We start from the raw sequence: 27,344 nt of genomic DNA on the forward strand, positions 1-27,344 counted from the left end.
CTCATTGTTCAATTCCCACCTACCAGTGAGAACATGCGGTTTTTGGTTTTTTGTCCTTGCAATAGTTTGCTGAGAATGATGGTTTCCAGCTTCATCCATGTCCCTACAAAGGACATGAACTCATCATTTTTTATGGCTGCATAGTATTCCATGGTGTATATGTGCCACATTTTCTTAATCCAGTCTATCATTGTTGGACATTTGGGTTGGTTCCAAGTCTTTGCTATTGTGAATAGTGCCACAATAAACATACGTGTGCATGTGTCTTTATAGCAGCAGGATTTATAATCCTTTAGGTGTATATACTCAGTAATGGGATGGCTGGGTCAAATGTTATTTCTAGTTCAAGATCCCTGAGGAATCACCACACTGACTTCCACAACGGTTGAACTAGTTTACAGTCCCACCAACAGTGTAAAAGTGTTCCTCTTTCTCCACATCCTCTCCAGCACCTGTTGTTTCCTGCCTTTTTAATGATTGCCATTCTAACTGGTGTGAGATGGTATCTCATTATGGTTTTGATTTGCATTTCTCTGATGGCCAGTGATGATGAGCATTTTTTCATGTGTCTTTTGGCTGCATAAATGTCTTCTTTTGAGAAGTGTCTGTTCATATCCTTCGCCCACTTTTTGATGGGGCTGTTTGTTTGTTTTTTTTTGTAGATTTGTTTGAGTTCATTGTAGATTCTGGATATTAGCCCTTTGTCAGATGAGTAGATTGCAAAAATTTTCTCCCATGTTGTAGGTTGCCTGTTCACTCTGATGGTAGTTTATTTTGCTGTGCAGAAGCTCTTTAGTTTAGTTAGATCCCATTTGTCAATTTTGGCTTTTGTTGCCATTGCTTTTGGTGTTTTAGACATGAAGTCCTTGCCCATGCCTATGTCCTGAATGGTATTGCCTAGGTTTTCTTCTAGGGTTTTTATGGTTTTAGGTCTAACATGTAAGTCTTTAATCCATCTTGAATTAATTTTTGTATAAGGTGTAAGGAAGGGATCCAGTTTCAGCTTTTTACATATGGCTAGCCAGTTTTCCCAGCACCATTTATTAAATAGGTAATCGTTTCCCCATTTCTTGTTTTTGTCAGGTTTGTCAAAGATCAGATGGTTGTAGATATGAGGCCATCTGATCTAAGATCAGAGGGTATTATCTCATATTTTAATTAGTCACAACTGCACACCATGAATAGGCCTTTAAATATTTAACTATAAACAGTAAAATGGTCTGTGTTTAGGTCAAGAAAGTTGTCTCCAAAAAATCCTATTGGCTTTTTTGAAAAAGGGAAAAGCTCTCTAGGCTCTAAAAAGCATGTTGCTGTTGTACATGCTATTACTTTTTACGTAGATGTATTATAAAATAATTTATATGCATTAAGCCTTCAATACAGAAACAAGTTTAGTTCTCTTCATGGTTCTCCTTCCCCCAATATTTCCACCAAGAAAATACACCTACCAGGTAGTAGTTGGGAAGGGTGTGGTCTCTCATGCCTCTATCAGTTTTTTTCAGCTCTCTTTAGGAATAACACAGCACTAAGTATGATTCACCCAAAATTTACTTTTGGTTTATCTATCATTGCTATTATTATATCTTTTGTTTCAATTTCTCTCTTCAATGCTTTTTTTTAAAATAAGAGTATTATGTCTAAATCTCAAATTTGAGGGCTTAAAATAATGATTGGAAAGAATATGAATGATTAACTTTTGTCAAATAAGTAGGGATATGCATACGTGTGTGTGTGCATGTAGTCACAATTGTGAGTAGAGACTATAATTTTAAGTTACATTATTTATTTTTTTAGAATTCTAAAACTAGCCTGTTATGGTATACTAACTTTGGTTTATTATAGAGTACATCAGTCTTGGTTTTTGAAGAAACAATAGCTATCTTTGGTGTTTGTTATCTTATTTTTTTTAACAGATTGAAAGGGTACATGTGAAGTTTTGTTACATGAATATATGGTATAATGGTTAGGTTTGGACTGCTAGTTTATTATTATTTTATACTATATTTGACCTGAATAACAAAGTCCCTGAAATACTTTTACTATTTACATTTTCAATATGTCTAATTTATAATGAGTACATTACTCAAAACACCTATCTAGTCATTAAACCTTAACTCTTTAATTTTTTAGGTTCTATTTAAATGGGGTTACTAATAAGGCATTAATGCTTGTTGGCCAAATTTGTGGCCAAGGGTTTAGGAAGTTTAAATCTACCAGAAGGAGTATAGTTTGCTACCAAATTATTTACCTAATTACCTCTGCTTATTTTATTCCCAATATTTGGTGCATGTATTACAAATAATGCCTCCATAAGATACTTGTTTATAGGAATGCTGGTTTATTTACTCAGAACAAATATCTGGTTATAATCAGTAAAAAGAAAATCTTATAATTAATTTTTCCAATTTCTTAAAAGTGTTGAGGAGCAGGGTAGAGAGCCAAAAATTGCCCACCAAATTTGGGAAAACATGAGAATCTAGAAAGACAGGAAAAATATCTCCCAAATATCTTTTGCTGTGAAGGAATTTTCAAGCAAGGACATACTGAGGCTTTGAATTGGTGATGACACAAAAGTCAAGGTTCAGGATCTCCTCATTATAGGAAACTCATATTTAAAAAGCTGCAAACCCAAAAGATTACAGAATTAGGAACAAAATTAAAAAGAAAACACTTCTTTTCCATGACAACCCTCACTTCCAGGACACTGTAGGAGTGGAATAGAGAAAAAAGAAAAGGAAAAAAAAAATCTCTCTGAGGAATCTTGGTTGCTATAAGTCAGTTCTCTTATGTTGTTGTTGTTGTTTTTGTTTGGCTTATTTTTTGTAGCTAGTTGATTTGATGATATAAATGTTATTTAGCCTTGTCTCCGACTACCAGAAACTTTGATACCCTGCAGAAGCAAAGACAATCGTCTCCAAAATACCTGTTTTTCAGATCATAAGGAATCAATATAGTTAATACAGGCATCACTCATTGAAGACAATTTGGTTCACAATATAGCATATATGAAACACATCAGATATAGAAATTATTGGATGTATGTTATAAGAGAGTAAAATTTGATATTTTTGAAGAAACATAATTTTACAATATAGAGAAAAAGAAATTATATAGCAGGATATTACAGATATAAGAAAAAAATAGAATATACAAAATCAGGAGTTCAAAGGTCACTTTGACAACCAGTGTGATGCAACTAAGAGAGAATAATTGAACTAGAAGGTGGACCCAAAGAAATTATCCAGAATACAGCTCAAAGACAAAAAAAAAAAAATTTAACAAAGGTAACAGAGGTTTAAAGATTTAGAGGATAGTATGAAAAGGACTAAGATGTATTTATTTAGAATATTAGAGAGGAAAGAAGGATAAAAACAGAGGCAATATTCAAAAAAATAATGGCAAACAATTTTCCAGAATTGAGAAAAGACACAAGCTGCAGATTCAAATTCACAATGGAATTGAAGCAGATTAAATAAACATAATTTTACACTGATAGTGCATCCTCATAAAATTAAAACAACAAAAGAAAAGAAATAAGCAGTGATTATAAAGGTAGCCCAAGGCAAAAGATGGAGTGCCTAAAAAGGAATAGCAATAAGAGTGAAGATTTCATCACAGTTTAATAGAAACCTGAATACAGTTAAATTATTTTTCCATTGGAGAGAAAAAAATAATCGCCAACCTAAAATTCAAATATTAATAAAAATGAATTCCACAAATGAAGAAATAATAAGCATATTTTTAAAACCACATACATACACACACACACACACACACACACACATTAATTACCAGCAAATTCTAAAGTGAAATTCTAAAGGCTATTGTAAGTGAAATTGTAAGTGAAATTCTAAAGGCTATACCTCAAGCAGAAGGAGAATGAGCACTCAGGGAATTAGAAAACTTATATGGAGCCAAAGTATGATAAATAACTTAGGTAAATAATAATAACACCTTATGAGGTTTCTTTAAAATGGCATAGAATTAATAGTCATGACAAGAAAACATATAAGTTGCAAAGTATATATATGGCATAAAGTGTTTTAAATGTATTAACTGTAAAAAATGGGGTTTTTAAAATTCAACTTATATGTTGATATAACTTCATGATTTAACTTTGAGGGTAGCAAATGGAAGAATGGACACATATATAACTTTCACATTAGTGTAGTGGCAATAAAATTAGTGAGAATAAATGAACAAAACAAGGAAGACTAAAGAAAAAATAAACATGGGTGAAGCAGAAAAATTATAATGCACAAACAAAATGTATTTAAATGGAATATGTCAGTATTTATATGAATATTATATGAACCAAATGCTCTATTAGAAAAAGAGTACAATTTTGGAATGGATTTATTTTTTAAGAGGCCAGATTATTTATAAAGATAAATCTGAAACTAAATTCAAATAATAAAAAAAGCATGAACCTAAATGGTGATACTGTTACGGGATCTTTGGAATGTTGCTGTTCTAGTCGGAAACCTGTAGCTGGTGGCACCTTTGCCTGAGTTTTGCTCAGGTCCGCTGGGCTTGTTCTTCCCACTTGGCCTGGCAGGTTGTGCTTGGCTCATGCTACCGGCCTGGATCCCATACCTCCAAGGGAGACTGTGAGTCAGGCATGGAGTAGTGAGAAGTGTGTGAGAGAGCATGGTGTCTGGCCACTGTGCAGTCAGACATGCCAGCTGCTGCCTTGGGGTGGGCAGCTCCAGGTGTCAGCATGGGTGCTGGCTCTCTTCAAGGCTGCATCTGGACCAGGCACACCACACACAGCTTCCCTGGCTAGCACCAGGTAATGTGGTTGCTCCTGGAAGCTTGTAGATGCCAGGAACCTCAGGGCCCCAAAGAGGGAGTCACAGCTCTGGTTCGGGCAGCTCCAAGGTATCGGCTCCTTGAAGGACCTCGGCTTTTCTTTCCTTCTCTGAACCTGCAACATGGTGAGTAAGGGACATGTTTCAGCCCTGTTTGTGTTACAGCTCTTTTTTTTTTTTTTTTTTTTTTTTTTGAGACGGAGTCTCGCTCTGTCGCCCAGGCTGGAGTGCAGTGGCGCGATCTTGGCTCACTGCAAGCTCCGCCTCCTGGGTTCACGCCATTCTCCTGCCTCAGCCTCCCGAGTAGCTGGGACTACAGGCGCCCACCACCACGCCCGGCTAATTTTTAGTATTTTTAGTAGAGACGTGGTTTCACCGTGTTAGCCAGGATGGTCCCGATCTCCTGACCTCGTGATCCACCCGCCTCGGCCTCTCAAAGTGCCGGGATTACAGGCGTGAGCCACCGCGCCCGGCCGTGTTACAGCTCTTTTAGCCTCACCATTTGGCATGTCTCGAGTTCTTGTCCTGCCACCAGGAAGAATGAGGTACATAGACAAATGGAGGATGAGCAAGACTGAAAAGAGCTTTATTGAGTGATAGAACAGCTCAGAAGAGACCCGCAGTGGGTAGAACCTTTCTGCAGCCAGGTTTTCTGGACAAATGTTCAGCTCCTAGTAGAGAGGAAACCCTGGATTGGTAAGCTCCTCTCTGCAGGTAGGTTGTCCCCTTGAGTGTTCATCTCCCTAGAGTGGAAAACTCTTCTCTGCAGGCAGGTCATCCCATTGTCTTTGCATCTCTCATCAGAGAGTGTAGCTCCTCTCTGCAGCTAGTCATCCCATCTCTCCAGCTATAAGCAGAGGGGGTAGCTTCACTCTGCAGCTGGTCCTCCAGTAGTTGGCTCTCCTCTAGCTGAGTCCAAGGATTTTATGGGTCTCAGAGGGGAGGAGGTATGCTCCAATTGGTACATGAGCACCCATGGACAGCCCAGAAAAGGCACCACAAGTTCCCGCTCTCATGTGTGGGACTGGTAGCCCAACCCCCAGCCCTCAGGCCCTCCCTGGCCTGCAGTTGGGGCTTCACCAGGGACCTGCCCCCTTCTTCCCAAGAGCCTGTCTGCCTCTTGCTGATGTCCATCCACCCAGGCTGTTTATGCCAAGAGGCACCTTTAGGCCACTGCTGAGCTGCTCTCAGCTCCCCTCTAGGCCTCCCCACTGTGCTTGTTGATGGCCAAAGCCTGGAGGGGCCTGAGGCCACAGGGGGCTTGTATGTCAGTGCTGCCCCAAATGTGTGCACACCCGGCTGGTCTGTGAGAGCACCCACGCTCACCCCCAACCCTTCTGCAAGATCACAGTGGGCACTGGGAGTGGGTAGAGGCCAGGCAGTGGGAGCAGACACCCCTGATCCTGCAGGGGGTATGGGGGACTGTCCTAGATCACTAAGGGTGCAGAGTGCAGAGATGCCTGGGGCCTGCACCTTTGTGGGCGGGGGTCCCACCATCTCTGTGGAGTGTGCAGGCAGCCCTGGCCTTGCCTCCTCACAGACTGGGGCAAGGCTCCAGGTCCTCACTGGGCCCAGGCTGGTGTCTGGAGCAGGGTGATGTCACCACAAGTTCATCATGTGACCCTGGTGCTCAGGGATGGCCCAGGGCTCCCCTTCACTTTGTTCAAGGCCCTGACCATGGTGGGGCTTCTCCAGGAGCAGATTATGGCCCTGGGCCCAGTCATTGGGAGTGTCAGGCCCAGTGGTCGCCACAATGCGGAGCAAACCCTGGGGATGCAGCCTAAATCGGCCTCTTGTGGAGGCTCCTCCTGAGGCCCAGGAACCAAATGACATCAGCAGAGTGGGCACATGGTGGCCTCGCTGCTAGCCAGGTCCCCAAAGCAGGTACTGCTTCCACTTCCTACCCCAGGACCCAGAATCACAGCCCCAGCTTCATACCCTGGGTCCAGCACCCACACTCCCTGTGCAAGTGCAGCACTGCCCCAGGCCCAGCTCCACCTCAGGGCCCCTTTCTGTATGTCCCTCCATGCCTACCATGCTTCTCCTCTGCTGGTGGGCAACTTGGCCAGGTTCCAATGTAGCAGCCCCCAGAGCAGCGGGCTCCTGGGGGCTCCCAGGGGCAGACTCTGGGGACTGTCTACCTCTTCCCCACATGGCAGGAGAGAGCAACGGTGTGGGGCCAGGGTCTGCAGTGGTGGAAGCTCCAGGCTTCCGGGGCAGGTTCTGCCTGGCTGCATGAGGACCGTGGCGGTGCAGTTGGTTGCCTTGGGGATGTGGTGCACAGGAGCTGTGGGGCACAGGGGTCCCACTGCCACCACTGCCGCTCCTGCAGCTGCTCCTGATGTCACGACTTGCACCTCCCCACTGCAGCCAATGTGATGGCAGTTACCATTCTGCATGTCCCGCCAGCTGCCGTCAATACAAATATAGAGCATGCAAATGATAACCAAAGAGAGCTGGGTTATTAAGAATTAAATATATTTATTCAATAATTATTAAATATTACTTTCCCAGAATGATATAGCTTTATTCATCTAGGCTATAGCTTGAGTATACAACAAAGATTAAAAACTATTAGAATTAGATATATCCATTTTGTCTGTTTTTATAGTTGACAAAAAATGATTAGAAAACGAGGAACGAGAGAGAGAAAAACAGAAACAATCATATAGGGAAATTTGAACATTAAATGAACATTTATAGAAGAATACACTTAACAATTGTAGAATGTACATTTTTCACGCACACATGGATCACAATACTGAACATATGCTAAGGTTTAAATATCATGTTGCCTTACAAGAATTATTTGGAAATCAGAAATAAAGCAGAATACCCCCATATGTTTGGAAATTAAGAAAGAAAACACTGTTTTGGATTACAATACAATAATAAAAACAAAATTTAGAACCAAAGGATAATTAAATGTCCATCCAAGGAAGTATTGAACAGAAAATTTCTGGCTTTATTTAAAAAGAGAAATATCTGAAGATTAATAAACTAAATATTTATCGGAAATGTTGGTAAATAAGGAAAACACTGGAAAAATAAAAACAATTAAAAATATATATTAATAATGTGATATTTAACCTAAGTCAAGCCATATAGTAGAATTTTTTAAAAGTCTTAAAATAGTAGGTAGTATCGGCAATGTATAGATTTTACTGTAGTGTTTGACATGCAAATTAATAACAGAATGCTACTATCTTAAAAGCTTAGAGATAAATATAAAAGCAATGAAATAAAATGAGTAAAACATTTAAACAACACTTTATAAAATGTAAATTCAATTAGCAAATGTAAATTTGCAAACGTTTAAAGCTTCATTAAAATAAAAAAAATCAAATTAAGGCATATATCCACCAGATAGGACAAATTTTGAAACTCTGAAAATACGAGGGGATACAAAATACTATGGTCTCAATGTTTGTGTCCATAAACCCCTAAATTTATATGTTGAAATCATAACTTCCAAGGGATGGTATTTGGAGGTGGGGCCTTTTGGGAGGTGATTAGGTCGTGGGGAAAGAACTCTCATGAATGGAATTAATACTCTTATGAAGTAAATCCAAAGGAGGGTTTTTGCCTTTTCCACCATGTGAGAACACAGTAAGGAGACACTATCTACAAACCAGGATGTGCCTTCACCAGATACCATATCTGCAGGCCTATTGATCTTGGACTTTCCAGATTCCAGAACTGTGAGAAATTTCTGTTGCTCATAATCTACCCAGTCTATGGTATTTTATTATAGTAGCCTGAATGGACTGAGACACTGAAGATGTGGAGCAATGGGCAAACTTTACACCATGCCTTTGTGAGAATACATTGGTAGTAGCACTTCAGAAAATATTTACACATTTACTAAGATTGAAGATAATTACATCCAGGGAACTGGCAGTTTCACTCTTAGGTATGAAACTTAGATCTGGGGTTGTCAAACTTATATGTGTGTGTATCCTTTGGCAGTTTGATGATGCCTAGAGATCACTTCTCAGAAAGAAATTTTAAAAAATGAAATAAAATAAAATCACAAAATTCCGAGGAAAAACTTGTCAAAATATTTAAAAAATCTTATATACAGAGAGAATATTATAGTTAATCCGTTCATCTAAGTTATTTTACATTTATTTAGAATTTATTTGGCTACATATTTACTATATAGCCCTGTATGCTGGAAAATGACATTAACCATTGCAGAAAGTCTTCTATGGAACAAATAAAGAGAAATATCAAGTTCAGAGCAGCTATTCTGAGGGATATTGTTAACTGGGAGGTGGGAAGTTAATGGGAGGTGTCTGAATACAGAAATTGGAAATGTGAGTATGGCCTCCTCTTATATACGTTTTTCAACAAATATTTATCCAGATGTTCTTGTATGTCAGGCTTATCTATAAGAATCTAATAAAAAAGTCAACACTCTGCTGTCCTTTACCAGATAATCGAATGTTGAGAGACTTTAATATTAAGTAGTAATAAAAACTGTGACAAACACAAGATTGGGTGAGGGGATAGGTGATACAGATGTGAAGAAATAATCACAAGTTGTAAGAATACCTGTGGAGAGAGTATTAGCATTTCATAAAAATTTCATTAATTTTTAAAATTTTGAGCAATTCCAAGATGTTACGCTTCCAAATTTACATGATGAAGTCATTTAATTTTTAGGCTTCTGGAAGCCAGATAGTTTTATGCTTACCTTGTAAATCCCAGAGGAAAAAGTGATTATTTGATCCAATAATATTGGGATAAAAGGGTGTGGGTTCTATTAAAACTTGTAAAAGTTAATGTATAGAAACCCAGTACTTTAAAGTGCATTTTAATAGCATACTTAATTAAAGAAAAAGGAATCTAATGACAACATCCCCAAATCTAGAGGTAGTTATGCCAGTGGTCATGACCAGGGTCAAGATGAACATTCACTGGAGGATTCACAATGAAACAAAAGCTGAAATTATGTGTATGTACTAATTTCATACAGTAGCTTCCATTTCTCTGCAAATGTCATTGGCAGTTCACTAAACTATTAAATTTCATAATCTCTCCAGCTGTTTTTATGGGTAGATAACTAGAGAGTCTGGCATGCTCACATATAAGACACAGCTTGTATTCCTCCTGTAGGGCAATGAGGTAATGAGCATCCAGTGTGATTTATATTAAATTACTTTATGATTTCTGTCCTACATTTAGCATTTAGAAAGTATAAGATATATGCCATTCTTTACTTTGGAAAATTTATGATAAATGCTGGTTCGTTTATTCTTGTTCTTAGAAACAAATTTGTATTGATCTTGGAGTCAGAATTTATGGAAAAAGGGTTTAATACTTCCACTTAATACCTATGTTATGTGAGAAACTCACCTAATACCTTTGAATCTTCATTTACTCTTCTTTAAAAAAATTGATAGTGATTGCCCCTAATATATTATTAAAGTTTCTATATAATCTTATATTTTATAATGGTTACCATGGTGTTTGGCACCTGGTATTAATGATGTGGTTGCTCAATATTAATAATTATTGCAAAAATTTATTTCAAGTAACTATTTTCTATACAGATGTTTGTAGTTTAAAGTAGAGCAGATAGTATATTTTTTGCAAATATGATTCTAAACAAAATAAAATGAATTTAGAATATTCATGAATAAAATCAATGTAGAATGTTTAGCAGTGTCCTGACCTCCAGCCACTGTCAGTAGCACCACACTAGTTGTGAAATATAAAAATGTCTCTGAACATTTTCAAATGTTCTTAGGGGAGCAAAATAGCCCATGGTTGAGAACAATTGATATAGATGATTTGTCATCATGAAAAAATTGTTCAATCAATATATGATAGATATAAGAGTAAAATCAAACTTGTTAGAATAGTAGATGGAAATATCCTTTTACCATTGGTTTCAGTCCTATGTTGCCCCAGAAATTACAGATAGAGAGTGGCATAAAAGTAATCAATCAGCTGGGTAAGATGTAAGCTCTTCCAACCTCAAAAGACCCCCATTAAAACGTTTATCATTAATTATGCCAATGTAGAAGTGACATTTGATTTGCTTGTGGCTTTGCGGACAAAATTCAAAAAGTTTCTTAGGAGGGAAAAAAGGAGGAAAAGTGTTTTATTTAATCTGCCTAAACCCAAAGTTCTTTAAATGCAAAATGATAGTAGGGTTTTATTGGAGCTTTAACACAAACAAATTATATGAGAAGAAGATAAAATTAATCTAAAAGATATATATTTTTAAATCTGTTAACTCAAAATATTTAGTAAAAATGTAATTTATTTACACCTATTTCTGGAAACATGGGACAGTAAATGTTGAGAAGAAATTTGGATTCTTTAAAAAAATTTTTAAATGCATAACTGAGCTATAAAAAGAGAAAAATCCACGAAGTTAAAACATGTGGAGAAAGCAGAAAATCAGAAAAGTAGAAATTACAAAGATGAATTTGTTTATATTTCACATATTTTAAATATCTCATGCATTAAAATCTGCTATTTATTTGTAGTTGAATATTTTTGTAATAACAATACCTTTTAAAATATTAAATTATTTATATAAATAACATATTTCCATTGACACAAATTGAATAAGACATAAAATCAAAACAAAAATACAAAATTCACCTAAAATCCAACCATCATGAAATAGAAATCTACATTTTCTTGGCCATCTATTTATGCCCAATATATGCCCCAATATATTCATCAACAGACTCAAATAGAATTAATGTAATTGAAACCACACATAGCATTTTTATTAATTTTTAAAAGTCTCAGGTATACTCTTGCCACCTTGTTTTACTCCTTACTTAGTAGCACACAGTGGAAATCCTCCTAAATCCTTCTTGTAGATTCAACTCATGCATTTTACCAACTGAAATACTAAATAATTTGTTCATTTCCCTATTTGTGTAAATTCATTTTGCTGTCAATATTTACTACAATGAAAAAGGCTGCCATAAGCATGTTGTATGCATTTCTGTACATGGTAAAAACTTATTTTATAATTTAAAAATTTCAAGATTTAGTTAACAAATGATAAAATAGTATGTTAATGGACACTGTTTCCTGTATCCCTTTCAAAATAAAGTGTCATAATTTTTTGAATTTTATTTTCAATTTTTGGATAGAAATTTTTATTAAAATGTTTTTCTAATTTTAATAATGGAATTTATCTAATTTTTGTAATGGAATTACAGCTTTTTTATTTAAAATACCTTTCATCATAAAATTATCTGATAAATGTAATGCATTTTAAACATTTTTTTTGCTATATATTTCTAAAGTTATATCATCCTCAGTATATGGAGCCTATACAATATACGCTGTTGAATTTTATTGAATGTTTGAGGCTAATATAATAGTTTTATTGCTGTTTTTGAATTGCTTGGGTGTCACAAAGTAAGATATTTTTAGAGAATATATTTCAAAATCTCTTCACATAGTCTATATATATTCATACACACATATTTAAAAATATAAAAGAAAAAGATGCCTAAACCTTAAGTATACAGCTAAAAATTATCAAGAAAAAATTACCAGAAATACCATCCAGGTCCAAAAATAAGAATAGACAGAAGTCCTCCCGATACTCCTTCTAGATCACTTCATTCTTTCTTCCTCATGAAGGTTAAAAATTGCCTGGGCCTGCAACACATCAATTTGCTATATATTTTTTAAAATTTATGTCGTTAGAGTCTAATAGTGTTGTCTCTAGCCTCTTTCACTCAAAATTATATCATTGTGAGATTTGACTATATGTTATCTGTATCTGTAGTTCATTTACAATGTAGTGCTTTATACGCTAGGATACATTGCTGCTTTATAAATAAGTGTATCACAGAAGTAAGTGTAGCTCATTAAAAATTATGTAGAGCCTTCCATTAATCAAGTATCATCTGAATCATCTATTCGAGTAGTTTTATTCCACACTTCCCTCACTTGTAGAAAGTTTTTATAATCTTCATGAGTTTTGGATTTCCAGAATTCAATAGTGTAACATTGGTGGTAGATAAGAAGGAATAAAGAAATATATATGTGTGTTTGCAAGTGTATGTGTGTGTGTGTATGTGTGTGTGTGGAGGGGTGTTTGTACTGGATGATGACTCTTTTATAATTATAACCAGTCAAAATTATTCCATTAGTAATGCATTCAACTCTTTAAATGTAATTATTTGAAGTGGTCTTCAATAAGTTTATCTCCTATAACCTACAATTTAGGTCACAAAATGTGAGGGGGCACTAGTTCACAGAAATTTTAAAAATGTAAACAATAAGGTAGCTCTCTCAGGTAAGCAGAGAAAATCTTTGTTTTATTTAATAGGTGGAACCAAAAGTTTTGCTGATAATAAGAGTAATCTTTGTAGAATTATCCACTCATTTGGAGTGCCATAAAGAAGCTGTTGTCAATAAAAAACTGTGATTATTACAATGTTTTGTTCAATTTCTGTGGTAATTGGTTATTATCATTATTTACTACTTTATTTTATGGTTATTGCTTGCAATTTTAGGCTTTAAATATGAAAAGCATAAAGAGTGCTAATTTAATTACAGTATTGGATTCTTGAAAACTGTATGCAGTGTTAAGATTATTAATAAGTATATTTCAAATGGATATTCTAATTCCAGTTTGCATTTTTGCCTGGTTTCTTGTTCATCATAATTTTGAACAAATTGATATGTTTGTAGTCTTAAAAATTGTCATGCAGAAGTGAATGTCATTCTCATGGGGCTGGTTTTAGGAGCTAAATTTCGTGATTTTGTAGTTAAATAAGGAAACAAAATACTGTGATGGAGAGAATTCTTAATAAGTGTCTTACTGCATTTTCACACTGCTATAAAGAACTGCCCAAGACAGGGAAATTTATAAAGAAAAAAGTTTTAATTGACTCACAGTTCTGCATATCTGGGCCTTAGGAAACGTAAAATCATGGGGAAGCAAGTATTTTCTTCACAAAACGGCAAGAAAAAGAGAGAGAAGGGGGAAGTGCCAGACACTTATCACCAGATCTCATGAGAACTATCTTGAGAACAGAATGGGGGAAACTGCCCCCATGATCCAATCACCTCCTACCAGGTCTGTCCCTAAAACATAGGGATTATAATTTGAGATGAAATTTGGGTGTGGACAAAGAGCCAAACAATATTATTCCTCCTCTGGCCCCTACCAAATCTCAAGCCCTTTTCACACTTCAAAGCCAATCATACCTTCCCAACAGTACCTCAGAGTCTTAACTTATTCCATCATTAACCCAAAAGTTCAGGTCCAAAGTCTCATCTGAGACAAGACAAGTTTCTCCCACTTACGAGCCAATAAAATCAAAAGCAAGTTAGTTAACTTCCAGGATACAGTGGGGGTACAGGCACTGTGCAACTGTGTAAATGTTTCCTTTCCGAATGGGAGAAATTGCCCAAAACAAAGGGGCAACAAGCCCCATTCAAGCCTAAAACCCGGTTGGGCTTGAGTTCATGTTTCACATCCAAGGCATGCTGATAAAAGGGGTGGGCTCCTATGGCCTTGGCCAGTTCTCAGGGACTTTCATTGAGTGCCTGTGGCTTTTCCAGGCACAGGGTGCAAGCTGTCAGTGGATCTACCATTCTGGGTTCTGGAAAACAATGACCTTCTTCTCACAGCTCCACTAGGCAGTGCTCCAGTGAGAACTCTGTGTGGGGGTTCCAACCCCACATTCCTCCTTTGCACTTCTCTAGCAGAGGTTCACCATGTGGGCTCTGCCCCGAAGCAGACTTTTGCCTGGACATCCAGGCGTTTCCATGCATCCTCTGAAATCTAGGTGGAGGTTCCCAAAGCTCAACTCTTGTGCACCTGCAGGCCCAACACCTATAGGAAAACCATCAAGGCTTGGGGCTGGCAACCTGTGAAGCAATGGCCTGAGTTGTACCTTGGCCCCTTTTTACCATGGCTGGAGCTGAAGCAGATAGGATGCAGGGTACCAATCCTGAGGTGCACAGAGCAGCAGGGACCTGTCCCTGGCCCACAAAACCATTTGTAACTTCTAGGCTTCTAGGCTTGTGATGGGAGGGGCTGCCACAAAGATCTCTGACATGACCTGGAGACATTTTCCCCATTGTCTAGGTGATTAACATTGACTCCTTATTACTTAGGCAAATTTCCACAGCTGGCTTGAATTTCTCCCCAGAAAATGGGTTTTTCTTTTCCACATAGGCATGCTGCAAATTTTCCAAACTTTTATGCTCTGTCTTCTCTTTAGAGCACTTTACTGATTAGAAATTTATTCAACCTGATATCCTAAATCATTTCTCTCGAGTTCAAAGTTCACAGATCTCTAAGTCAGGGGCAAAATGCCACCAGTCTCTTTGCTAAACAATAGCAAGAGTAACCTTTGCTACAGTTCCCAGTAAGTTTCTCATCTCCATTTGAGACCACCTCAGCCTGGACTCCATTGTCCATATCACTATTATCATTTTGGTCAAAACCATTCAACAAGTCTCTAGGAAGTTCCAAACTTTCCTACATCTTCCTGTCTTCTTATGAACCCTCTAAACCATTCCAGTCTCTGCCCATTAACCAGTTCCAAAGTCGCTTCCACATTTTCAGGTTATCTTTATAGCAGTACGCCACTCTACAGGTACCAATTTCCTGTATTAGTCCATTTTCACACTGCTATAATGGGTAAATTATAAAGAAAAGAGGTTGAATTGACTCACAGTTCTGCATGGCTGGGGAGGCCACAGAAAACTCACAATCATGGTGGGAGGTGAAGGAGAAGCAAGTACCTTCTTCACAAGGCAGCAGGAAAAAGGGGGAGAAAAAGGGGGGAAGCACTGGACACTTATCAAACAACCAGATCTCATGACAACTCACTCACTGTCATGAGAACACCATGGGGGAAAGTGCCTCCATGGTCCAATCACCTTCCACCAGGTCCCTCCCTGGACACCTGGACACAGTTCAAGAGATTACAGTTTGAGGTGAGATTTGTGTGGGGACAAAGAGCCAAACCATATCAATAAGTTATATATCCATTATTTAAAGGCTTCTTCTTAGAGAAACATAAAAACTATTCAAATATCATATAATCTGAAAAAGTATAAAAAGGGATGACATTTATGCATCCTTCCATTTGTTTCCTCTTTGATAAGACATGATAAAACATAGAGTTTCTGTCAAATGTATGATAGAATGGTATATAATTTATCTCAAACTTTGCTTAATCTATTCAACTTTATACTTTCAACCATATGTAATGTTTATCAAAGCATCAGTGATTTGCATTATTAAGACTTTAATAGATTTCATAAGTGAGAAAAAATAATCCCATTTGAGCAACTAGAAATTAGCAGGAAAAAAGTACAAAAATTGATGTGATTAAGGGTATTTTGAAGGTCTTCTTTCATACCTTAGTGAGAGTGAGTACATTAAGAAAGAGTAAGAGTATAAATAATGTGGCAACATCCTCTTGCAACAACATCCTTAGATCAGAGATAAAAGGCATTCCTGTGTAGAGTAGGAAGGGCAATATCCACCATGTACACACATGTAAACATACAAACATATATACACACACATGCAGAATATAATGATTCAGTGGAGTTTTCAGATTCACAGAAAACAAGATAGAGATTTTTCAGTAGAGACAGAAATGTAACTGAATGTCTTCATTCAGATTCCCTAGGAAAAACTGAAAAAGGAATTTGCAGACTAGAAGGGTATTGAGCAGTGTTGTCAGGAATAACATCTGTGAGAGAGCAAGGGAAGCAGAACTTAGAAAAAAAAAAAAAGAACTAATCACCTTCAGCTGGTTCCATCAGGAGCTCTGAAACTGGCAAAACCCTTCAGAATCATTGCCCAATGAGGCATCAAGGAATCTTAGAAGCACTATGTAGACTAGTCACTGGAGGTGGGCTGCTGCTGATGAATCCGTAAACTTGGGCAAAGCAGTTCTTTAAGGGCAAAGGCAATTCTCAGGAAGAGACTCCACTCTGACCTATCAGTTGCCAAGACTCCTGAAGACTGGAGGAATGAATGACTGAGTTCTAAAAAGAGGAGCTGGGTGGCACATTATATCATCAACTTCAGTGTATGGTTTCTGAGGATGACATATATCTCCCAAAGTTTTCAGAGGTGACATAAGCAAGATGGAAAACTAGGAAGCTCCAGACCTTATCTCCCCCCAGAAGACATCAAGTTAACAGCAATATCCAGACTAAAATACCTCTGAGAGACCAGCTGAGAGCTACAGTGGCCCGGCCAAATTAAAGCCAAGGAAAGATCCCAGCAAAAGGAAAATTCAATCTTTTGTGCATCTATCTTTGCCCATCTTCTAAGTGGCATAGCACATGCATCCAGGAGGAAACCTCCTATACTGGGGCTTCTCCTTCAGGAGAGAAATGAAAGATTGGTAGTGCATATATAAACAGTTGGAAACTGTATATATGATAATGGGTTGACATCCAAAATATATATGAAATGCATACAATTCAGTAACAAAAGACCAAATAACCCAATTAAAAAATAGGTAAAGGACCTAAAGAGACATTTCTTAAAAAAAGACATGAAAATGGCCAATAAGGATATTAAAAATGTTCAAGATCATTAATAATTAGGGAAATGTAAGTTGAAAATGAGATATCACCTCACACATGTTAGAATGGCTGTCATCAAGAAGACAAAAGATAAACAAGTGTTGGTGAGGATGTGGAGAAAAGGAAACCTTTGTACATAGTTAGTGGAAATGTAAGTTGGTACAGCCATTATGGAAAACAGAAAATAATTTAAAATAGGACTACCGTATGATCCAGCAATGCCACTTCTAGGTAGATATTCAAAGGGAATATCTGCGCTCCCATATTTATTGTCACATTATCTGCAACGGCTGAGATATTAAAACAACTTCAGTGTCCACTGACAGATGAACGGATACAGAAAATATATGTGTGTGTGTATGTATAATATATATACACATACACACACACATATATATACACACAAACACAGAAATGCGCACATTCAGTGGAATTATATGCTACAATTGTATATTACATGCATACATACAGTGAAATATTATTCACCCTTTAAAAAAGAAAACTGCCATTTGTGACAACATGGATAATGCTAGCGGACATTATACTAAGTGAAATTATCCATATACAGAAAGACAAATATTGCATGATCTCACTTATATGTGGAATCTAAAATCACTAGTAGTGATAAATTTTAAAAACTCTTCAGGTAGAATTCAAGCATCAACATATTTAAAGTTTCTTAAACAAAATCATGTACAGCCAAGTTCGGAAAACCTGACCTAGTAAGGCATTAAACTAGTAAGTAGAGCCAGAAAATGCCTCCAAAACTCAACTTCCTTTTGTATAAAATGAGCATAATACTTGCTCTGTTATTCCCAATATATGAGAAAGGAATTTCTAGACCTCAAGGAATAACCACTCCCACCCCAAAATCAAGCTTTAAAGTAAAATCTTGGTGGTAGAGTCTAGATATTAGGTATGTGGATTTTCATAGTTAAATTCTCTCAACTCTACTGTATATTTGCAGATATTTTCAGTTAAAAATCAGGTTTTGCTGTGTTGCAACAAAAAATGCTTCCCTAAAATTAGACATTGTTTTATGGCACTTAATAAAATTTAAAAATATTCTTAATCATTTGACAGAGTTGGTCCTAGTTATTTTCTTCACCTCCCCATGAGAGAATTGTATTTCATTGCCCTGGGAACATCAGGGTTGGCCTTGTGACTTCTGGACAATTAAACTTGAGCAAGAATGACATATGCCTGGCAGTTCTGAAGTTCTTGTTATCTCTTTTCCACCATGGCTGTTACTCGTCATGAGGCTATCTTTCTCCAGGGTAGATTTGCTTCTTCAACCTTGATCATTGAATGAAGAGAAGAACTTAAGGTCACCCATAAGGATATGTAAGAGGAACAAAAAAATAAAACATTGTTGTTAAAAGCAACTAAGTTGTAGGAGTCTTTTATTAATGCAACATGAAATAAATTCACCTGATGAAGAAGAAAATAAGCTAACATCCGAGGAAATTAGTTTGTATATGGAGTTTCAAAAACACCTAGTTTAAAAAAACAAAAACAAATTATGGAATGAAGAACATGTAATTAACTATACAGTTGACTCACAAACAACAAGGATTTGAACTGCCTATATCCACTTATGTGCAGATGTTTTTTTCAATAAATATACTGGAAAATTTATCAGAAATTTGTTACAGTTTCAAAAAACTTGCAAATAAACCATGTAGCCTAGAATATTAAAAAAAAGAAAGAGGTATGCCATAAATCAAAAAATATATGTAGATATTAGTCTATTTTATCATTTATTACCATAAGATACACAAATTTATAAGAAGTTAAAATGTATCAAAACATGGACACAAACACTTGCAGTGTTTGTTGGTGCCATTTGCAGTAACGAAGTAAATGCAGTAGAGAAATAAATGTAAATAAGCAATATTAAATTCTAACTGCATAAATTAACTCTAGTACAAACTGCACTGCTGTAATAATTTTACAGCCACTTCCTGTTGCTATTGTGGGGATCTCAAATGTGAGAATCTATTTACAATGGCATGCTATGCTAAGCATTGTGTGACCAGTTGTGTCTTCAGTAAATTGCATATTGCAGTAAATGATCTTGCAGTTCTTCAGTATCTTTCCTTGTGTTTAGTTCAATGTTGCAAACTCTTGTAAACTTTGAGTAGCATCATGGATCCCATACGAAGTGCCACTAGTGATGCTGGAAGTGCTCCCAGGAAGCAGAGAAAAATCATGATATTACAGGAGAAAACTGAATTGCTTGATACATACAGAGGACTGAGGTCTGCAGCTGCAGTTGCCTGCCTTTTCTGGAAGAGGTTTATTTTGTAAACAGATGACATATACTTACAGTATCGATACATACAGTTCAGTACTGTAAGTATATTTTCACTTCCTTATAATTTTCTTAATAACCTTGTCTCTTTATAGTAACAATACAGTATATAATACATATACAAAGTATGTGCTAATCAACTGTTTGTGTTATTGGTAAGGTTCGAGAGTAGGCTATTCATAGTTTATTTTTGTGGAGTTAAAAGATATATGTGGATTTTCAACTGTGAGGGGTGTTGGCACCTCTAACCTCCACATTGTTTAAGGGTCTACCGTGCTCTTAAGTTATGTCTGTAGCTTCCTGCATTTAACACTGTCCTTTGAATCATACCTATTATTACAAGTGAAACCTATCATCTTTTTTTGAAAGATTTATAGTATTGCATTTTAAAGCTGTTTATACTTTCTTTAACCAGTTTTCTAGTTGAAACAAGGTTTTAATCTAAGTTTTATTAATATTAACAAGGCTGCAATGAAAATCTTTGTAAAATTTTAATACAGTTTACTAGGTAAACTTATTTTCGTCTGTTTTCAGGACTGTGCCTTTAAGTGTGCTCTGTGAGCTCATATCTTCTCCATGCTATGTAAACGCTTGTGCAAGTCCTTCAGTTTCTCAGTCAGGCTCAAGTAATAAAATGTTTTTCAATCATTTATGGTAAGACAGCCTAATAAATGTCATATCAAAGTAATGAGTTTTCATTTGTTTATCCTCTCCAATTTGGGCCTGCCCCGACTGTGAAATCTGCAGTGAAGTAGATAATAAGATAAGCTTGTCTGTTCTTTCTTGTTCTTATTTTTCCATTCCGTAACTGCGGTTTGGGGCCCTTGTAGGTCTGGAGTATCAAGTAATGGAGGAAAGAGAAAGCGTCAGAAATATCTCATTTGACAGGTAGAAATAACTTGCAAGAATTTCGGCTGGTAAGATTTTAATCTAATGCTGTTGGCTTCTGGCTGTGACAGAATCCATTATTTATTCTTTCCCTCCTATTAGCATGTTTGAGTTCCTTAATTAGTCCTTCACCTCAAGTTGCTGAGGATCTTTCTTCTACAGTATATTTGCCATGGGCAATGCAATCTTCAAATGGCAACTGAAAAATCTTCCTTCCCGTTTGAGTTCCGGCAGCACAGCCCTTTGTAAATGGCGTCTCAGAATTCCAGAAGTAGTTATTATGGAGTCAACATCTGTTCCATGGGAAACTTGCATACTTCTGCAACTACAGCCTCAGTATACCTCTGTGCTTGTGCCATCCCATAGGCAGGGGCAGCTGCAATGCCAGCATCTTTCTTTTCAGGTGAGAGTGAGACACTGAATGCTGAATATTTTTTAAACCGCAGGTTAAGCACGTCAAGCAATTTCGGAAGTTTATTGAAGGCCCATCACTTGGCTTGAGAAAAGTGGTAATTCCTTTCTCTCTCATATGGGGAAAATGTGGAATAAAGCAGTGTATTGAAATATTCTTAAACTCTTTCTCAAGTTATCCTCATTAGTGGCTCCATGAATTACTCAATAAAATCATACAACTTTTCTTGGTTAGTGTGAAGTAGCTTGATTTAGGGCATGAGGATAATGACAAATTGGTACAGAAAATAGGAAAATACAAAAAACGAACACGCATTTTTCTTATTGGTTCATAACTTTATAGTTACATGTAATCTGTGTTTCGGACGTATCACTAGACTTATTATTGTTTTGTCAAAGAAAATGTGCACTGTTAAAGTTATTGTCTTAATCCTCCCCAAAGAGCCCTCATTCATTTCCATGACAACAAAGAGTTTGAAATGACTTGTTGACCCAGATCCTTGTTTTACTCCATTTATGAAGAATACTACATTTGTCCTTTGGATACCTGAAAACACTATAGTAATTTTTTATTAATTCTTTTAAAAATTAATGAGGTTGCACATATTTTCATTTGTTAATATGTCTTTTTATAGATCTACTCTGAGTTTGTATAGAAAAATATGTACTGCTTCATCTATTTACAGGTCATTTTACAGATAATTTAATAATATTTTAAGTATAATTAAATTTCTCTGTATTTGTGTCAGATTGAATAATAAGGGAGTGTATTGGGCTTCTCTTGCATTTGCTATAAAGAAATACCTGAGACTGGGTAAAGAAAAGTGATTGCATTGGCTCACAGTTCTGTAGATTATGCGAGAATGGCACCAGCATCTGCTCAGCTTTGGGGTAAGTCTCAGGGAGTATTTACTCATGGTGGAAGGTGAAGTTGGAGCAGGCACATCATGTGGCAGAGGCAGAGGAGAGAGAGAGTGGGTGAGGAGGTGCACACACTTTTAAACAACCAGCTCTCATGAGAACTCACTGTCATGAAGCCAGCACTGAGTCACGAAGGATCGTGACTCAGTGATCCTGATCCATGATCCAAACACCTCGCACCACGCCCCATCTCCAGCATTGGAGATTACAGTTCAACATGAGATTTGGAGGGAACACATATTCAAACTAAATTATGGTATAAGTTGTTCAATGATAAAGAGATTAGAGTACTATATATTATTTAATTCACTGACAATCATATTGATAATTAAATTGCATAAGCCAGAAATCTCAGCATCATCTTTGATTTATCCATCTTCAAACTAAGAATCTTTGCTGCATGCTCACTTTTCTTTATTCCCAGGGCACATCACATGCTTTAGAATTTTGTACATATTTTGACTCAGAAATTCTACATCTAGAAAGTTATAAAACATGTGTTCAATTATCTATGTACAGAAAAAATTCTTGTATAAGTTCTATCAAGCAATTGAGAAATGTTTATGTAAATTAATTTACTTCTATAGTAAATTAAGTGATTTGTAGGCTTGCCATAAAGCATTTATTTCAAATGCTCATTTTTTAAAAATAAAGTAAAAGATATTTTAAATAAATACAGTATTATATCATTTGCAAAAGCAATTTTTTCCATATATTTTTGAATATATATACTATATATAATTATATATGTATCTACAGCCAATTCATAGAACATAGAATTTGCAAGCAACATATACAATGTATATAATTATGTATGCATTTATAGGCCCATCCAGGGGACTAGAGCTAGATTTAGAAACACATATAATTTAGCTACAGTACTTGGTATATTCTTGCTTTAGGTAATGGGATTATTCATTTTTCTACTGTTTTTGTTCTTTACCCTCTATTGATCATGCAAGTTTCACATGAGAAAATAGTTATATGTGATTTTAATATATATGAACAAAATATTTATAACAATTTGAGTGAGACTAAATATAAAATTAGAACATTAATACAAGTAAATAATAATAATCAATTGTGATTTTAGAAAACAGAAATGATATATATATGGTTGTACAACTGCTAGAGATGAACCATGAATTTGATTCTTCTTTACACATCAGAACACACAGTTAATAATAGAATTACTAAACTGGCAGGTCAGAAAAAACACAAGTTTTGCAGGAGGTGAAAGTTTAGTATCTTTTTCTCTTTTTGTCTATTTAGAGAGGACCCTGTAAAGTGTAGCAAGTGACATCTTTTCAGAATTGCTTCTTATGAACAGTGGCAGGTTTTATTATGTGGTCTGCTAATACATTCCATGGCCATAAAATAATAGTATGTATTTTAATATTTGAAAACATAAAAAACCTATGATCAATAAGGTAAACTAGCACTAAAACAAAAATAATTTTTGAGGAAGTAGGATAGATGGAAAAGGAAATAATTTAAAATAGATGTCAAAGCTCATGATTCTCCTATATAAAGTTTGATCTTGATTATATCTTTAAAAGGTTAACATTCCCTGTGGGAAGCTCCCTTTCTGGGTAAAAACATTCTATTTTAGAATTACCCATGGTGAAAACCTACATGTGCCCTAAAGAAAAACTATTTCTGAGATATTTAAGTAAGTTATTATTTGGAGAAATCTTCAAAATAGAACTTTTCTTGAAGGTGCACTGAATGTTCAGAAAAATTATTTTAACTGACTCTTTACAATTCTGCCATGAAATAATACAGTCTATAAAAAAGATCCTGGAGCAAAACTTAGAAGTATGGAGGAGGGTGTGTATTGTTTAACCAGCTGCTATAAATTTATTGTGGTAACATTGTAACAAAGAATTTTATTGATTTTTTTTTCCAAGTTACTTATCTACACATTCATTGTGTGAGTTCCCAAATTTATTTTACTCTGAATTCCACTAAGAACATATTAATTAACTCATATTTAAAATGGAAGTAAAGAAATATGATTTAGTTTGAAAAAGGTTTAACTGAGTACAAAAATTGTGCTGACATTTAAATGCTTTATTGTTGCTTGATTTTGAAAAATGTCACATAAGTTGAAATTTAATTTATTTTATCAACATTTGCATCTTGACTCTTTGAAACAAAATTTCAGGTTGTGTTCTTCTCCATTGTGTGTTATGTTTATTAATCTAAATGTGTTATTCACTTGATCTATACCAATACTATTAAAATCTGTGGATTCTTATAACAGTTTGCTTAGTTTTTTAAATATAGAAAGACAGTCTGTCACCATACAGGGCACAGGATAGTGAACCTAGCAAATAGCCCTTAATTGGCACTCTCTTTTCCTATTTTATGACAGGGAATTAAAAACATTAAGATGAATGTCATTTTAGGAATGTTGCTTACAAAGATAGTACTTCATTTCTTAGCTTACTATTACCTTTCTATTTAAATCTGCAGGTGTTCAAATCTGAACCTGAAGACATTTTAATCACTAAAATATCACAACTCCCAGTTCCTCCCCTTCATGAAGTTTTGGGAGAGAATGGGTTTGTGGACACTAGTAATTTCTTTAGATGATGCTAATTCTTTGAGTTATATACTTATATTTTGTGCATTATTTTGCATTTATTCTAATATTAAAAAGAAAAAATCTCAATACGTTCTTTCTATCTTTCTATGCTAAAGCTGATGCTCTATGACCTGATTTCAGCATTTGATGCCTAATAACAGCCTTTATCTATATTTCATGATTTCTCGCCTATGCTTCATATATTGGATTTAAAAGGGCAATTAAATAACATCCCTTGTATCAGCTAGTTATTACTACAAAAATGCTACATGCCACCACGTGGCTGAATAACCACAGTAATTTATTCTCATGGATACAGTTCAGCTGGGAATGGTTGGTGTAGGGTGGGTTTGGCTGTGTGGCTCTAGTTTGCACCTGGGTTTGGTTTGGCTGGGATTAACTAGAGAAGGCCATTTTCCATGTGTTTGTGATAGCGTCCATGCTGAAAGAGCAGCAGCTGAGAAGGGGATCATAATTTGGCAAAATGCAAGCCTCCCAAGGCCTAGACTTGGGACTGGAACATTGCCAATTTCTCCTCATTCATTAGCAAAAGAACATTCCTTTCTCCTGATTGTAATTCTAAGCCAACTGAAAGAAAGAGAAGAAATAGTCACTGAAATGCAAGCTTTAGTTATGGGCTAACTTAGTTCGATTATGTTTCACCCCTTTATTAGGCTAGCTTAACTCCTATGTTTCTGGTATCACTAAAGAACTGAAGACTCAACTCATCGTGAATTCTGATAAACTTCCAACACTCTAATGCTGGGTTGCACATGCCAAATGTGTTCACATAACTCTATTAGATTAACTACTCCTTTTAATCCTGGGGTGGGCCAAGAAGACAGATTACAGAAAATTGGTACAGAAAGAAAAATAAGAAGTGAAAAATGAATTTTAAATAAAATAAACCATAAATATAATAAAAAATAAAACGTGAAAAATAGATTTACATAAATGAATTTTTAAAAGAAAGAAGAAAAACAGAATAAATGGAACAAAAAGGGATATTTGGATGATGAATAAAGTCATAAGTCCCTGGTTTAAAGACAATCATGGTGAGAGTTCATGGATACATCCCTCTTGTAAAATATAGTGAAGATATAAAATAGGTTTGATTGTTATTCTTACGGGCACAGAACTAGAATAGTGTCCACAACCTCTTTAATTCTTGGTGTGACAAAAGAAGTGTGCTTATTCTGGAGAGAATGTTGCTGAATCCAACACAGTTAGCATTCCAGAAGTCATACCTTCATAATGTTCAATATGTTTGTAGAAAAAAAGCCAATAACGTCTATGTGAATATACAACGGTGGAAGTTCCTTGACTGAGAAGGTGATGTTCTTGGTCTTATTACTAAGGGTACTCAAATGAGGTTCCGTGCAATTTAGTTCATTCTCAAAGTAAAATAGATAAAGCAAAATATGGGATCAACAAAGTAAATCAAAATACATATAAAATATGTAAATCAAAATACATATAAAAATATTAATTAAATATCTTTGAAAGATCTGCTTCCACTCTGAATAGAGAAGGCCACAAGGGAAGGCTATTCTAACAGTAAGAAAAAATGTGAAAGATGAAAAAAAATATACATAACAATTTCAGTCCACCAGAAAGCTGTGATCCCAAGGCAATCTTATAAACTGAATTCCAATGAGTAACAAGTTACTCTAAGGAGAGACAAGTCATATTATTTATTTTTAGCTTGGGTAAAGCATGGGAGAAAACAAATGGAAGCCTTAAAAGTGGGTAAGAAAAAATAACAGAACTGTTTAAAAAAACTTTTCAAAAGCTGGGCAAAGTCTAACATTGCAATTTAGAATTTCTATGTGTCCCAGACACAGGACAGCATGCATCTACCTGCCAGGAATTTCCATAGGCTTTTGTAGCATCCTCCTGGAAAACACGGATGCAAGGAAAGAGATCTAAGGCTCCCTTCATGGTACAGATATTCAGGACTTTCCAATGTGTGAGGGTAGAGGCAGTATACTTTGAAAACATACATCCGTAATCTGCTTGTATGTAAGGTGAAGATTGACAACCACTGATTTACAGGCATAAAACCTGCCTGTGCCCTTGTCCTCTACATGATACCAATTAATTGTGTGCTGCTTTTAAGGAAGGGTAGAAAATGTACTCACTCCCTCAGAACATTTTATTGACACTGGATTACAAGACCCTGCTGCTTGTGTAGCAGAAACATGCTTGCTCATGTCCCAAAATCCCTGCTGATTCAAGGCAGAGTTAACCTGCCACAGGTGGGAAGCACAGGAAAATAACCTGTGCTAAGTACTAACAACCTGTGCTAAGTGCCCGTGGGCTGGCTAGAGTCTGGAGCTCATTCCATGCCTCAGTCTATTTTTGTCAGGTCCGTGAGCTGAGAATGCTTTTTTACATTTTATAAAGTATTTTTTAATTAGTGTATGTGACTAAAAGCTTAAACTACTTGCTATCTGATTATTTATGGAAAATGTTTTATAGCCTTGATTTACAGCCTATAATGAATAGTAAGCATTTTTTGTTTGCCCCTGGGAAATAGGCAGGAGTGTTATGTAAGTGTTGTTTCCAAGTCATGGTTACACAGTGCCTACCTAAGACTGAGTCTAAAGAAAAGAGAACTGAGGAACTCCTATGAGCTCACTATGAACATTGAATTAAGTAACAAGCACCAATGGGGAAGAGAGATTTCTTTTGTGATGCAGGTGTGCATAGTCCGCTGCATCTGGGGGATGAAGTGGAATACTGAGAAAAACTCTTCAAGCCCTCTAGGCCTCATATCAAGCACAAGCAAGCAACCTAACCCCATTTTTTTTTGAAGTTACTACTCTGAACACAATGACTTTGAAGC

General features: G+C 36.1%; 2 long non-coding RNA genes across 2 annotated transcripts in view; one reads left to right on the forward strand and one right to left on the reverse strand.

The window, feature by feature from the left end:
- Nucleotides 1-27,344, forward strand: part of LOC109025645 (uncharacterized) — a 548,608-nt gene that overhangs the window by 138,091 nt on the left and 383,173 nt on the right. The window lies entirely within an intron of this gene.
- Nucleotides 24,780-27,344, reverse strand: part of LOC109025644 (uncharacterized) — a 38,927-nt gene continuing 36,362 nt past the window's right edge. The window contains exon 6 of the long non-coding RNA XR_002004556.4: nt 24,780-25,084. This is a non-coding gene — a long non-coding RNA (uncharacterized lncRNA). The remainder of the gene's footprint in view (nt 25,085-27,344) is intronic.

Source organism: Gorilla gorilla, chromosome 12, assembly GCF_029281585.2.
Source record: "Gorilla gorilla gorilla isolate KB3781 chromosome 12, NHGRI_mGorGor1-v2.1_pri, whole genome shotgun sequence".
Taxonomy (NCBI): domain Eukaryota; kingdom Metazoa; phylum Chordata; class Mammalia; order Primates; family Hominidae; genus Gorilla; species Gorilla gorilla.